At 39.2% G+C, this 15,818-nt stretch overlaps 1 protein-coding gene across 3 annotated transcripts in view; it reads right to left on the bottom strand.

Annotated features, from left to right (window-relative positions):
- Nucleotides 1-15,818, bottom strand: part of MBOAT2 (membrane bound glycerophospholipid O-acyltransferase 2) — a 95,797-nt gene that overhangs the window by 58,473 nt on the left and 21,506 nt on the right. The window lies entirely within an intron of this gene.

The raw sequence follows: 15,818 nt of genomic DNA, 5'->3' as shown, positions 1-15,818 counted from the left end.
TAGGACGGTCAGTACTCTCTTCTCCACTCAGCACCCAATTTTCACAACATGCAAAGGAAATTATCTTGAAGAACGTCAAATTTATGCGCAAGCTGATTGAACCAGTTGGCCAATTTCAAATGCACAAGCGTAGCATTAGCTTCCTTTCACTAAGAAACTGAAGGGAAAAAAAAAAGAAACCAATCACACAAAGCCCATCACGCACTTCCATTTTTACAAAAGGGGACCAGAAACAGATTGAACTGTGGAGGAACAATTAACCCCATTAATACTAAAATGAGGACCTGATCTTTGGAAGTCTGCAAGTGTCTTAAGGTATCGCTTTAGAACCAAAACATTAAAAAGCAAAATTTAACATGCCATAAAATAAACCAGTATGGCTTCGGATATAGCAAATAGGCAAATAAATAGCATGGCTATAAAGATTTGTACAAAAGCAAATTGGGATGGTTTCAAAGCTGGTAGACTTAAATATCTTCATAGGTATTCTTAAGGGAAAACACTCAAGTGTTTGTTTTCCAAAAGAAAAGTTCTTTCTGCTTAGATAACAGCCTCCTTCAGACATAAGCCAGTAGTGTGCCCTTAACACAAAGAAGGCTACTGGCATCCTGGGCTGCATTAGGCAAAGTACTGCCAACAGGTCAAGGGAGGCGACCTGTCCCCTCTACTCAGCACTAGTGAGGCCACACCTGGAGTGCTGGGACCAGTCCTGGGTTTTCCAGTACAAGGGAGATATGGACATACTGGATAGAGTCCAACAAATGGCTGCTAAGATAAGGGACTGGAGCATCCTTCTTATGAGGAAAGGCTGAGAGTGTTGGGACTGTTCAGCCTAGAGAAGGCTCAGGGGGATCTCATCAATGTATGTAAATACCTGAAGGGAGGGTGCAAAGAGAACAGAGCCAGGCTCTTTGCAGTGGTGCCCAGTGACAGGACTGGAGGCAATGGGCACAAACTGAAACTCAGGAGGTGCTGTCTGAACAGCAGGAAACACTTCGTTACCATGAGGGTCACCAAGCCCTGGCACAGGTTGTCCAGAGAGGTTGTGGAGTCTTCCTCCTTAGAGATACTCAAAAGCCGTCTGGACATGGTCCTGGACAACCGGCTCTAGGTGGCCCTGCTTAAGCAGGGGGGTGACCTCTGGAGGTTCCTTCCAACCTCAACCATTCTCTGATTCTGCAAAGACTTTTCAGCCTATTACAATCAATAAAACAGATTATTTCAGGTAAGTGTCAGAAAACTAGGACTTGCTCCTGTATGAGTCAATCTTGGAACACCATGACCAGAATTTTGCCGTTAGAAAATAAGATGCTGACAGAACAGTCAAAGCAACCAGTTGCTGCAGGGGAAGATTCACTGTTGAGCCTTTAACGAGAACTGCCTGGCTTATGTTGAGGCTACCATCCATCTTCTCCCTCTGCTTCCTCAGACCTCTTGGCATCTAAAGCATCCAGCAAACAGCATCCATCTAGCAGGAGTCCCATTCTGGAATCCTTCAGGCTCCCTTTAAGAGATGGGTATTCTGAACTTCTCTGGCAACACTAATCAATATTTCGATTTGCAAAAGATTCCCTTTGACGGAGAATCCTTAACTGACCACATTGATAGTTCAAGGATTGCCTGCTGAAGTTACCCAATGACAAAGCCTGATTACTCAAAGATAAGAGACCAACAGGTCAGGACAACAATAAATACACAAAGTCCATAATTCAAGTACTAATTATTCTGTTTGGGTTGTTTGGTCTCCTCTTTCCCATCCCATCTTCATTCAATTGCCAAATGAACAACAAGTTGCAAGAGTTACCTGTTAACCACTACCTACTACAATTCTTAAGCATACCTGCACACAGGGACAGGAACACTGCAAGAATTCTCACTGTCAAGAAGAACAACGGAAACAGACCTATACAGGTTGGTCGGGTATCTGCTCAGTGACTTGATCAAATGCCATTTCAAACATATGTCATCACTCAATGTCCTGTGACTTGGAAACTGAGGCAGTGTATCCAGAACAAACCAGAGAATCATAGAATAGAATCATAGGATAGTTTGGGTTGGAAGGGACCTCTAAAGGTCATCTAGTCCAACCCCCCTGCAACAAGCAGGGACATCTTCCACTAGATCAAGTTGCTCAGAGCCCCGTCCAAACTGACCTGGAATGTTTCCAGGGATGGGGCAGCCACCACCTCTCGGGGCAACCTGTGCCAGTGCTTCACCACCCTCAGCGTAAAAAATTTCTTCCTTATATCTAGTCTAAATCTACCCCCCTTTAGTTTAAAGCCGTTCACCCTTGTCCTGTCGCAACAGGCCCTGCTAAAAAGTTTGTTCCCATCTTTCTTATAAGCCCCCTTTAAGTACTGAAAGGCTGCAATAAGGTCTCCCCAAAGCCTTCTCTTCTCTAGGCTGAAAAACCCCAACTCTCTCAGCCTTTCTTCATAGCAGAGGTGTTCCACCCCCATGATCATTTTCGTGGCCCTCTTCTGGACCCACTCCAACAGGTCTGTGTCTTTCTTATGCTGAGGGCTCCAGAGCTGGACGCAGGACTCCAGGTGGGGTCTCACCAGGGCAGAGCAGAGGGGCAGAATCACCTCCCTCGACCTGCTGGCCACGCTTCTTTGGATGCAGCCCAGGATACGATTGGCCTTCTGGGCTGCGAGCGCACATTGCTGGCTCATGTCCAGCTTTTCATCCACCAGTACCCCCAAGTCCTTCTCGGCAGGGCTGCTCTCAATCCCTTCATCCCCCAGCCTGTATTGATACCGGGGGTTGCCCCGACCCAGGTGCAGGACCTTGCACTTGGCCTTCTTGCACCTCATGAGTTTCACACAGGCCCACTTCTCCAGCTTGTCCAAGTCCCTCTGGATGGCATCCCGTCCCTCAGGCACCTCGGCCGCACCACTCAGTCTGCCACAATGTTTCTGTGTGTTTGCAGATGGTGAAGGAGAAAAAGCACAATTAAGACACAGAAACTACCTGCTGATTGCTCACATATTTTCACTCTTACTATGATAAAATAAGGGAAGAAAATAAAATATGTGATTATGCAACACTGGAGAAATACACTATGGATAATCAGATAATAGTTTCATTTCACAGTGAACACAAGTACAGAGCAGGTAGTTCTGATAAAAGATACTTTAAAGAACTGGCTCCCAGTGCTGATCTGAAGAATAAGTTTCCAAGAAATATCTTGAGTAACAGATGTTCCTACATCTAGTTAACAACTATAGCAGAAGAATCCAAAAATTAAGAATGATTTTACTTCTTCATTGATTCTGCTCATAAACACAAGAAGGTGATGCTTGTGAGGAATGGATGTATTAGCCAACACTGGCATTACTTTTACCATTGCCCATTTCACCAACTTTAGAAAGCAACACTTTCCTCATAACCAAATGCATTATTATTAACTGCTAAAATATATGGGGTTTAATACTTCCAGCAAAAGGATCTCTTCTACCATAAGAACTGGACATGGACTGCATCTAGAATTCTCTTCTAGAATACAATATTTCAGTTGTAACAACAATCATCTAGTCCAACTGCCTGACCAATTCAGGGTTGACCAAAAGTTAAAGCATATTATTAAGGGCCTTGTCCAAATGCCTCTTAAACACTGACAGGCCTGGGGCATCGACCACCTCTCTAGGAAGCCTGTTCCAGTGTTTGACCACCCTCTCAGTAAAGAAATGCTTCCTAACGTCCAGTCTAAACCTCCCCTGGCACAGCTTTGAACCATTCCCACGTGTCCTATCACTGGATACCAGGGAGAAGAGATCAGCACCTCCCCCTCCACTTCCCCTCCTCAGGAAGCTGTAGAGAGAAATGAAGTTGCCCCTCAGCCTCCTTTTCTCCAAACTAGACAAACGCAGGGTCCTGAGCCGCTCCTCATAGGACGTTCCTTCCAGCCCTTCAGAAGTTCTGATTTTTGTGTGTGTTTTAGATGATTGATGTTGTACTTTGTATCTCAATCCTCATTCATAAGAGGATAGCATTGAGGAGCAGAAATCATTTCAGTCTTGAGGTACTTGCACTTCTACACTGCAAAGGGAATACCTTTGCAGGATCTTTGAAAAAGGGACTAAGTAGTTATATGAATAGCAAAGCATAGCTGGCACAACAGACTAAAGTCAGTGTGCTTATAGGTGCCTCAGGCTCCTTTATTTAGACCCTTCTACTGTTTATACAGATTGTGTCACATACACTAATTACTCAAACATGAAGTGTGGAAAAATGCCAGAGAAACTAACCAGCTTCCAAAGCCACATATCAAACCAACATCAGAATAAAGCTTTATTGCAACCCACTTTTCAGAAGCCACCTATGAACCACTTTTGCTTTCACACCCTTTTGAAAGGTTTAGAAAGCCTTAGCTATTTCAGTTTGAAGCTATCCTGCCTGGATATGGATGTTGTTACTTCAGACATTTATATAAAACACAGCAAAATCTGCTATTCTGCTCTCCAGCAGCTACGAACAATAAAGAAGCCACTGGCTTCTGACTGCAGCTCTGATGGCAGCTCGATAGCAAGGCCCCCCCATTCTTCTGGAAAGCTCCCTCAGGCCCAGTAATGTAACATACCACATCACATTCACATAGACAGATTCTAATTTTGTTACCATATAAAGTGGTAAGAAGTTAGCATGGGGACAATTCTTAAGAAATCGCAATCACACTGCTTACATGAATTTCTGAAGCAAACTTCCAGTGAAACTACTGCAGTCAAGACAACTGAAAAACAATGCCCTCAAGACCACAGTTTTACATGAATGTCCTCTGCCTGCAGAAGAATGTGCCTACAGCATGTACTGGTCAGCCTTACAGAGCACCAGGGTCACGTAGAGAAAGCAAGCCAGAGGAACCCGGACTTGGAGACAAAAAGTGAATACTGCTGATCAATGAGACCTACCTCCATCTTGGGGGGGGAGATGGCTTTACAAGTTTTTCTTTTGACTTACTGAAATACATGTACCAAGTTTCAGCTGGCACCTGTATACCTTACATAGGGAAATGACAGAATCTTATTAGTTCTCACTATATGCATACCACCTTATTCATACCTCACAAGATGTCCTTAAAGCATTCAAATAGATTGTGAGCTGCTTTGAAGACGAAAAGCTTTCTACAGAAGCAGTAATACCAATCACAAAAAATCAGCACTTGACATCAAAGCCAGAAGACAGTGATTAGACACATGGATGATGCCACAGCATACATTAAACGTGGTATCACAAATGGATACCATAGTGGAGGGAAGGAGAAGAGGAACACCTGATGAACCAAAAAGCCTGAGACTTCCTAGGGAGTTTCCAGGATATGGGATTTAAAACATCACAGACACTCCTAGAAAGGGCAGAATACCAAGAAAAAGGAAGCCAGTTACATGACTGTTGTTTAAAATTATTTGCATTACTTGTATGCATCATGCATTTCCATGTGATATGATCTATTAATAAAACAGATTATTCACTCTCTAAGTAATCATACACTGAAATACCCAGAGCCTCCTTTTGCAAGCCTACTGACTTCACAGTTCCTGTTGTGCCTGTGATTAGTAATGACTGTGCAAACTGCTTAGTATAGCCAAGTGCTGAGTATTTTTTATTTCATCCACAGTTTTGAAGATTAACACCATGCTACATTGTCCAAGGTACTTGCATCTTCTTACCAGATGTAGACACACAGCAAACATGCTTCAGTACAACATAGCCAAAATTTCCCGGAAAACAGAACACCAAAAGCTCCACTACCACTTAAGTCAGACGTAAGATGGGAATCAGTCATTTACAATATCTTTTTATTTACCCACTTCTCTTTCAACATAATCAAGTGCAACTTTTAAACAGCAGAGTTTGAAATTTACTGTCATAAAACAGTAAGCTTCCCAGCTAAAAACTATGCCAACTGATATACAAGGAAATAGGACTTTTTGCACATAGCCCTCTTAAAACTTCCAGGCAATTCATCCATACTGAAAAGAGTATAAGTAAATCCCTTGCCTATCTTCTCATGGAGTAGAAGAAAAGAATGGATTTCTTGTTTGAATACTGGAAACACATTTGTCTTCAAACACAACTGAAAAGTGAATTGAAAGTAAAAGCAAACTTGAAGTTTCAAATACTCCCTCTGATATTTCTTTCTTAATCAGCCTGGCATCCACCTGTTTCTACTGACTTTAAGACACAAGAGTTATGTACTTTCTCTTGGCATAGTGTCTGTGTTGTGTGTTTCGCCCCTACCCCCCCCTTTTTATTATTGATACTTATAAAAAAAGGATAGGAAGACAGACTACTACTACTTGTTGCCTAACGTGGTCATCTCCTACCAAAATAATTGTCTCAATTGCAGTTGTTTTATTTCACTTTCAATTGAAGCGAGCCTAATAGATTTAGGTTAACAATGCTATACCTGTGCAATTTCCTTGAAATTTGACAATACTGTGCAATTTTTGGGTGGGGGGAAATTAAAGAATAAAAAAGCTTTTGTAGCAAGTCCAGATCAGGTAACTAAGCTGCATGAAGTCACCTCAAATAAATTTTAAACTGTAATAGACATTGAAGCAAGACACCAAAAGGAAATGGCTAGCATGCTTATGACAACTGGAGTTATCCAGGATCATGTTCGTGTTAACGAAGACTTGGGTTTCAGAGCAACCTGCTCTAGCTGATCCTCCTTTGAACAAGGGGGGTTGGACTCAGAAACGCTTCCCTCCTCAGCTACTCTATGATCTCATCTTTGACTTCCAGTAGAGGCATTTGACCTGCAGAACTGATCACCTTTAAAAGCTATATGAAATTTATTAACATGTTTAATTGAGACACTGGATTTTAAAATGAAGAAGTTTGTATTTTTTAAATATCAATGCTTCTTATTTACACCCACCTTCCCTTAAAGGAAACAAAACACAAACAGATTTTTTTGTGTTTTGTTGTGCATCTGTAACAAAAAGGGTCATCATCTTTCACTTCTTCAAACATCTTTTAGCTCCAACCCAGACATTTTGTACACCACCACCTGCAGTTCTGCAGGCAAAACTGACTTGCATAATTTACAGCCAACAGTTCCATTAAGGACAATGCAATGATTGTTTGCTGAGCTTGTCATAATTACTCAAGTGAAATTTGTCTCAAATATAAGATATTTCACCAAAGAATAAAAAAAAACTACGCAGAAGCATGCACTTAGAGAAGAAAGTTGACTATAATATACAGAATCCTTGCATCTAATCTCTCTCACAAACACCACTGGTTCAATTCAGTAAATGCCATGCAACCAGAATTTTTAATCAACTCTTATTAGCAGCAGTCTTTGCCAGGAGCTGAAGAACACAGCTTTCACTGAACTGTTCTAGGTACAATTTATTCTGCCACTTCATTTTGTAGGGAGCCTGATTTATTTGACATCAATAGTTAGTTGAGGTAATAAACCATGCAGCAATGATACCATGACTCAGAGCTCATTTGCTAGCATTGAAGTTGCTTGGCAGCATGACAGGCAGACTAATGTGTGTTGAAGAAGTATCTATATAGATGCTACAGCTTCCAGAGATTACCAAACAAATACAGAGCCCAGAAAACATGACTTCACACTCGCTATCAATTTTCTTTTGCTTGATTGATTGTGCTCAGCTTCATTTTGAGCACAAAGATTAAAAAAAATTGAGATCTATGCAAGCCAAAAAGCAATAGCTACTCAGTCCCAACAGATTTCTAACACACCCAGCCATTTTACGCTACTGCTTCTTTCTAAGAAAAGGTTGTCCTCTATATGCTTATAGAAACCAAGTACACAGTGTGGAAAAAACCTACCTATCAATTTAAAGTTTAGGGAAGTAAGAAAACCCTCTTTCAGGTAAACATCAATACTCAATATTATATAGCTACTTCATAAAACAGAAGTCCAGAAATTTTTTTCACCTGAGTTCTCAAGTGTGATGATAGAGGTTTTATATGCCAACAACATTGTTAAAATGCCTGTTCCTCTGAAAACTCCGTTCTTTGAATAACATCAGCAACCAAGTCACAAATAAAATTAAAAAAAAAAAAAAAGGAGGGAGGAAATTGAAAAACAGACTAAGGTAGACTCTTCTCCCTGGAAATACAAAGTATACAATCAGAATTTTTTCTAGTTGCATTAAGACAGCATATGCCCCTTTTGTACCAAAACAACTGAAGTGGCTACAACACTTAAAAAATGCCTTATTTTGCATTGTTGTTTATTGTCTTTATCAGCCTCTCTACTTCAGCGTCAACCTTCACAAAGCTGCAGACACTACATGATTCCTGTCCTTCCTTTCTCCCTATATATACGTGGGGGAGGAGAACGACACAAAGATTAAATAAATGCATTTAATCTTTATTTTAAAATAAAGCAAAAGTGACAGGCACTAAAGATAATTCCAGTTCTATTTTCACTCCAGTTCTGTAATTACAAAAAATGTGACCAATAAAGGCCTTTCCATTCAAACATTCCAATTTTAAGAAGGGTAAGATAAGTTCTTTTTCAACTTATTGTTTTAAGTAACACATTGACTTTTATGCAAATACAGCCAGGAAAGTTACAGGAAGTTATCAAAGTGGATGAACTTTTAATAGCTATTTAAAACAAATACTTTCAAAAGAAATTCATAAGGATTACTAGGAAATTCCTTCACAGCTGTTGACTTCAAGTGCTCACTTTTCAAGTCATTGAAGACAGCCATCCATTTACACTGCTATTTTTGTAATGGCCAAATCTTCAGCATACAGAGAATCACTGCCTGGTGCTAGTCAGTGTTTCCACTGACACTCTTCAGAATACAAAAGTCTGATCTCTAGGTAAGCATCAGAAAAATCAAACATATAACAAATTACGAAGGTAAGTAAGTCAATAAAGCACACTCAAGAAAAAACAAAACCTCTAGCACTATTAATCTCAATTTCCAAGCTCCACAAAAGTAAACAGGGATATAGGGGGGTTTGTTGTTATGGTTTCATTTTTTAAATTTGGTAGGTCAATTTTAAACAGTAAGTGGTTTTGATGAGCAATTTGTTGCAGAAGTGATGCAAAGCGCATGTGGGAGGCAGCTATTAAACTTCAAAGACCTATAGGATATGCCCCATGCAAATCCTATCCCCACACATTACCAAGGTAGCAGCAGCAGGATACAAGAATTTGAGTTGTGCAGAGCTCTCATCTGCACAGCTAACTCAAGTCAAGACATTCTCAAGTAGATCATCTGATTTAACCATATAAAGAAGAAACTCAGCAGTTAAGGAACAAAATTAACAGCCATGAGAAATTTTAATGAAAACATGAAGCCTATTTCAGATCACAAGCTTCGGTTACCTGTGATAGTTCTATTTTAACTCTGGTTTTACCTTTTTAATATATATGTACATGATAAACTACATTCTTGAAGAAAAAAGAATTAGCGTTCACCTCTGCAAACACACACAAAAAGTCTTTGCCATTACACAAGCAAAACCTCAAAGATTTTATCTAACTAGGAAAACCATCTAGCAGCCAGACCATATACTCTCCTCTTCAAAAAAAAAAAGTACTAACCAATTCAAGCAGAGAGGTGAAGCATCCTTCTGCACAGAGCCATAATAGTATTTCTGAGAGCAGAAGTTTCCATCTAAAGAAAACCAGCAATCTTGCTTTCAAAACCCTTAACTCAACTTTTAGTAATGCTTTGTCTGCTAAAATAGAAGTTCTCTGCATTTTTATCTCTAGTATAAATACTTTACTGTCTTGTAGTTCCTTGATAAGAACCTTATCAGGTTCTTATCAAATACTACTTTTCAGTTCCCCAAATCATTGCTATGACACTTCACATGAGATTCAGTATTTCCAAATCATTCCTTAATCCTGGCTACTAGAATGGGACAAAATTCTGCAATCTCACTGCTGCTTTTGGAAATAAAAAAACCCTGATGATCTTTTTATACAGTGAAGATTTGCATTAGCTATTTTAGCTACAACACTGCTCATGCTGAGACAGATACACATAATCACCATCTACCCTTTCTTAGAGGGAAATAAACAAGTGCAATCCCTTTTCTTTGGGAAAAGACATACCACTTCAAAATGGAAAACTCATTCTCTTTAGCTGATAACTATTGAAATATGCTCCTAAATACAGCCATTCATTAGCCTTGGTGTTTATTTCTAATAGGGGAGGATAATATTTCTATGCATACTGTAGAAATTATACTGTTTAATATGTATTTGATTCTTATCTATACAAAAATACTTTTTAATTACTTTTTAGTCAAATACAAATTTTATAATTATAAAATTTTAACAGGTTTTTTTTTTTTGCATTTAACAGATGTGATAAGACACCAAAAATTGCTTGCAGTGACAGGACAGTATTTGTTTTTTCAGACTTTGCGTTATTTAAGGCTACAGAACCAGTAAATCTCATCTTCCTCCATCTTGCATTTATCCTTAGCTGAATGATAACAACATACTTAATATTTTTCAGCTCTCAATTAGTTTCTTAACTTCAAATAAGTTTATCTTATTTGCACTAACTGTAGAAGCAGAAATGCAGAAAATTGTGTTTGCATAGGCAGAACAGTTTACAGCTCCTAATACTTCCAAGTTCTGAATCCAGGTATTCTCAGTGCTGTGCCCACTGTCCTTTGGCAGCTACCTATGTACCAGACTTTTTTATTCAAGTTACATAAATAAATTACAAATTTGTAACCGAGAAGTTATGCCAGATAGCTTACAGTTGTCTGGATGCCCTTGCGCCTTCAAGGAACTGTAATCATATTGGCAGGCTTCCAATCCTAGATTTGCTAAAAATCATTATTAGAAATTGATAACATTTCTTAGTCAAATCCTTAACAATTGTTAGATATTGTTATTTCAGTCTGTTGATTTGGTGATGACTAATTTTAGATGTTGCTTCAGATCCTCTTTTGCAGATAAAAAAACTTTATGGACATCATGTATGTTCTTCATAGACTAAGACACCTGTGATCAAATCAAAAGCAGACAGCAATAAAAAAACAAACCAACAAACTTACGTTTACCTTGATCAAGGGCTTTTGGAAAAGACAGAAGTTCAAAAAACAGCCTAACTCCCATTTTAAAAAATCATTTCAGCTTATGAATGCTCTCACTTCTGAAGATACAAAGATGCTTATGAAAACCTTGCCAATAACTCACCGGATGCGAGTAGTTTGCTTGATCCATTTTGTATTTTACTGAAACCATAACTTTTAAAAAACACCTAGCTTAATTTTCACAGCAATCTAAATTGTAGGCTAACTAGCACTCAAACTTGTCTATCAACAAGTCATGACATTCAGCATAATTTGTCAGTCAGGTGTTTAATAAAGTGCCTCAATTAACATGCTGAGTGAATTAATTCACTCAGATGAACAAGACTTCTTTGTCTCTTAATCTCAGATTTTTAAGATCAAACCATCAAGTATCCTCCACCCCTCCTTTGCCAAATCTCCCACTGTTTGTCAAAGCCACACCAAGGAGTGAAGGAAAAGGGGAGCAAGGCATTGCTCTGTCCTGGCTCTGGCTAGGAGGGGGAAAAGAACTTAATGAGGACTAACATTCCTAAACCCGCAGGAAAGGGATGACTAGGAAGCACCTCCACAGGGGCCAGACCAGTTACGACCGAAGTTTGTTTACTCAAATTCAAACCTCTTCACATTACCATGTTCAAACAGCTCACATACATGAGCGTAGGTACAGTACAAAGAATTGTATGTGCATCAAAATAAAATAGAACCACAGAATGGTTGAGGTTGGGAGGGACCGCCGCAGGTCATCTGGCCCAACCCCCCTGCTCAAGCAGGGCCACCCAGAGCCAGCTGCCCAGGACCATGTCCAGAGGGCTTCTGAATATCTCCAAGGATGGAGACTCCACAACCTCCCTCACAGTATAAAAGTGTTTTCTGCTGTTCAGACGGCACCTTCTGTGTTTCAGTTTGTGCGCATTGCCTCTGATCCTGTCACTGGGCACCACTGAGAGCCTGGCTCCCTCCTTCCAGGTATTTATACACATTGATGAGATGCCCCTGAGCCTTCTCATCTCCAGGCTGAACAGTCCCAGCTCCCTCAGCCTCTCCTCATAGGAGAGATGCTCCAGTCCCTTCATCATCTTTGTGGCCCACACACACACACCCCCCCCCCAGCTCATTATTTATTTACTGCTATTAGTTATCTCAGGTCTCTGGGTCCTTCATTAATTTACTTTTCATAACTTAAATGTCCCAGAAAAGTTAAATGATTTTTTTCTTTTCTAAAGCCAGAAATAACCTCCTTAAGCCTTAGTAGTTCAACTCTAGACATCTGGAACAAGAAAAGTATCATCCTGCAACTTTAAGCATAACACAGAAGATATCAGATGCAAATAACATGTCTGTCGCTTGATTTTACATTAGCACATTTAAGAAGTTTAAGTGAACAGTTTAACAGGAATGATTTTAAATAAACAGATTTATTTTCTACACTGACAGAGCTGGGACTTCTATATTTTGTCAGTGAAGTAACTGAGAAAATACTGACTTCAGTGAAGCAACTGTGAGCCCCATAATTAACTTTCCTTTCCCCACAGGTTGAGGGATGTTATTTACCAACCATAAAATGAACAATCAAGGCAAAAGAGAAAGAGTTACCTAGAAACATTAAAAACCTTGTCATCAAATCACCTGTGCAAGCACTGCTTACATAGCTCTTAGCTAACAGTAGCCAAATGCTTTAAGGAAAAGCCTTGTGGCATTTGGGGTTTTGTCTTTTAAGACAAGTAGCAATTTCACAACCATAGAAGAAACAGAAGAATTTCTGAGAAAGAAACAATATAATAAATATTAGCACGACATCAGTTACCAAATGCAAATTTATTGGAATTGAGAACTTGTTTAAATACATTTTTCAGTTTCACAATTAACTGAGCCATGAAAGCACCAAATAAATATTAAGATAGCTTAGTCACAAATTAAAAAATAAAAGCTTTGAACCATTCAGGAGCGGTGTTACCACTCCATCTTTCATTTAAAGTACCATCATTTAAATAAGACTTAAATATAAAAATAATTGATCAATTTTAGTTAAATTCAAGTCTCAGGTAACTCGTTTTCTGCTAATTAACTTTATTCCAGAAGTTGCTAAAAAATAAGTAGTAAGGTTTCCTTATTTTTTAACATGATTAGTTCTTTTTTTTTTCCCTCAGGGCATTTACCTTTTTCTTTCTTTTTTCCCCTTCCCCTTTCTGTTGTTCAAGTAAGGCTTTCATCTTTAACATATCATGTATTGTCAAGACCAACCTAGAAGCAATAGCTGCACAAGGTTCAGTTACCTCAGGAAAATCACAAAGGTCGGAACCTTATAGAGCAGAGACTTTTAGGACCCAATGGAAGCACATTAAGAAAGTAGAGGTTTAAAAGAGTATCAGTATCAGACCTGAAAGTCTGCTTTGGAGAATGTAGAAGTTTACCAGAAACCTCTCCTTGCTTCAGATGGTAAGGAAAGCCAGTATACCCAGCGCATAGCAGCTGAACTGATAAGCAGTCTAAGAACTTCAGTTGTCTCTTATTTGTTTAAACAACTTTTAGAGAGGCTGGAGAGACTGAGGAACTACGTTAGGAGGTGGAGGAAGCAGGAAGGAGAGGGATAATGGTTTTCCCAGTCCATACACTCAAGAAATCTGCAGGAGAGCAAGCAGGGCAGGAAAAAGAAGAGGGAAGCTTACTTCAGTGAATGAATTCAGAAAATAGACAAAAATATTTTGTACAATACACAAGTGCTTTTCCAATACAAAAGTCACTTGAATCCATATTTACATCATGTATGGATATTTGATGTTCTATAGTCTCCAAGTTTAAGAAGCTTATAAACAATGCAGGTAACCTCTAACTGGGACTGCCCGCCAATGGGTCCCTCTACAACATACAAAGTAAATCCCAAAACTTGGGCTATGCAGGTATAAGTACTCTGATTAGCTGTATATATACACTCACACACACCAGTGAAACATTGACCCGGTCCTTCTCCAATCCTGAGGCCAGGTGGTACCAGCTGCATCCTACTATACAGCACTTAATTTTAAATCTCCCCTGGGCTCTGAGAGACATGTTTGTAGCCTGAAGACAAATATTTAGGTGGGGAGGGGAGTCATTCACATTAGTTTCTGTTCAGACTGTGAAACAGAAAGCTGTAAGTGGCATTTTCATAGCAGAAAATTTAGAGTATGTGGTGCATTCCTTCAGTGAAAGGTACAGACATATAGGGACACCAAGAGGCATCACCCCTTCTGGAATACTGTGGCAACGGAGGGAGCAAACCTTGTACAGTTTTGCCAGTATCACCTAGTAGAAGTGGCTCCTGGAGCTTCCCATACAGCATCCAAGCATTGTCCACAACTTGAAGTAACAAGTTACTCCACTTGTTACATTTTTTCCCTCCACTGAAAGAGGAGCTTTCTAGTTTTATCCAACAGTATGTTAATTCTACTACGATAGAGCAACGTAAGCCCGGTAGTCAAATCTAGGTTTTACCCTCCCACCTGTGCAGTAACTAGGAGTGACAGAGAACATACATACACAGTTGTGTATAGCACAGCAAACATGTCAGCAGATCAGGCCATGCAGTTGTTAAACCAGCTGGTATGAATTGGGAGAATTGGGAACTAGCGAGTTCCCTTGCTCCAATGCAGGAATGTTAAATACACACACGCCTACTTGCCTCTCACTATTAGGGAAGTAAACCACTGCTAGATTCCTTTTACAAGAAACCTATGTAATTTGTTATGATAAAGACCAAAGTATTCCTGCCTGGTACCTCCCTTTGCAGCACTTAACCGCATTAATAATTTCTTTTAAAATATTAAGCTACGTAAGTTATAAATTACACTGTTACACGTCTAAAGAGAAATTGATATGAACAAGTTGCTTTAAAACAACTTCTAATCAAATAAACCATTAGAATATAAACCAGCCATCCAACCAAAAGAAGTTCTCTCACATTTGCAGCAGTTTGAATGTATCAGGCTTTGTAGAAAATCCTGAAAAATAAGAGCCTAATATGGCATATTTCCAGAGACAATAAAATGATATTCAATAGCAGACTATAGAGAAGCAGAGTGTTCCAACAGGCAGGATCATGAACTAAGACCACCCTGGCTTTGCACTTTCTGTGTAAAGCAATCTTCCTTTTTGGTTCTTTTACCAGCATCTTTCCTGACAGCCTCACATACTTCAGGAACCTATTCAAGCAAGGATTTGCTATTTTACTAAACATTTATGCAGGAATTAACACAGTGGGAACCTAATTTGGTTCTGATCTCTAGACTAGTGGAATAGTAAAACATATGCATACAGTAATAAAATAAGTGTCTTTCCTGCTTTTAAGAATGATTGAAAAAGAGAAAGAAGTGCCATTCTATACGGATTCAGATACTGCTGTAGTCTAATCGTGTGTTCAAGCAAACCTAAAATAATGCCCTATGTATGTAACTTTATGATAGTACTCTTAACCTAAGACAGCATTCACACTGCATTATTCTTACAAAACAAAACAAAAAAAAGGAAATGACAAACACTTAGTACTTAAAACATTTTCTCACACAAATTCTGTTCCCTTCAGACATCTTGCTTCTACTAGCACTAGCTGTTACCAAATTACATTTGTATAGTTAACTCAATTATAAATAATGCTAGGTGTCTCACAAATAAGTAATAAAAAAAATCAGAATGCTGAGAACACAAAAGAAGTCTCAGTGGAATATTACCAATTGCAACAAGCTTTAGATATTCAAAAAAGCTGGCAAAAATACCCAAATAAGCCATTTTCTCTCCTGGAAATA

This window comes from Aptenodytes patagonicus, chromosome 3 (assembly GCF_965638725.1).
Source record: "Aptenodytes patagonicus chromosome 3, bAptPat1.pri.cur, whole genome shotgun sequence".
Taxonomy (NCBI): Eukaryota; Metazoa; Chordata; class Aves; order Sphenisciformes; family Spheniscidae; genus Aptenodytes; species Aptenodytes patagonicus.
This window is presented reverse-complemented; position numbering and strand designations above follow the sequence as displayed.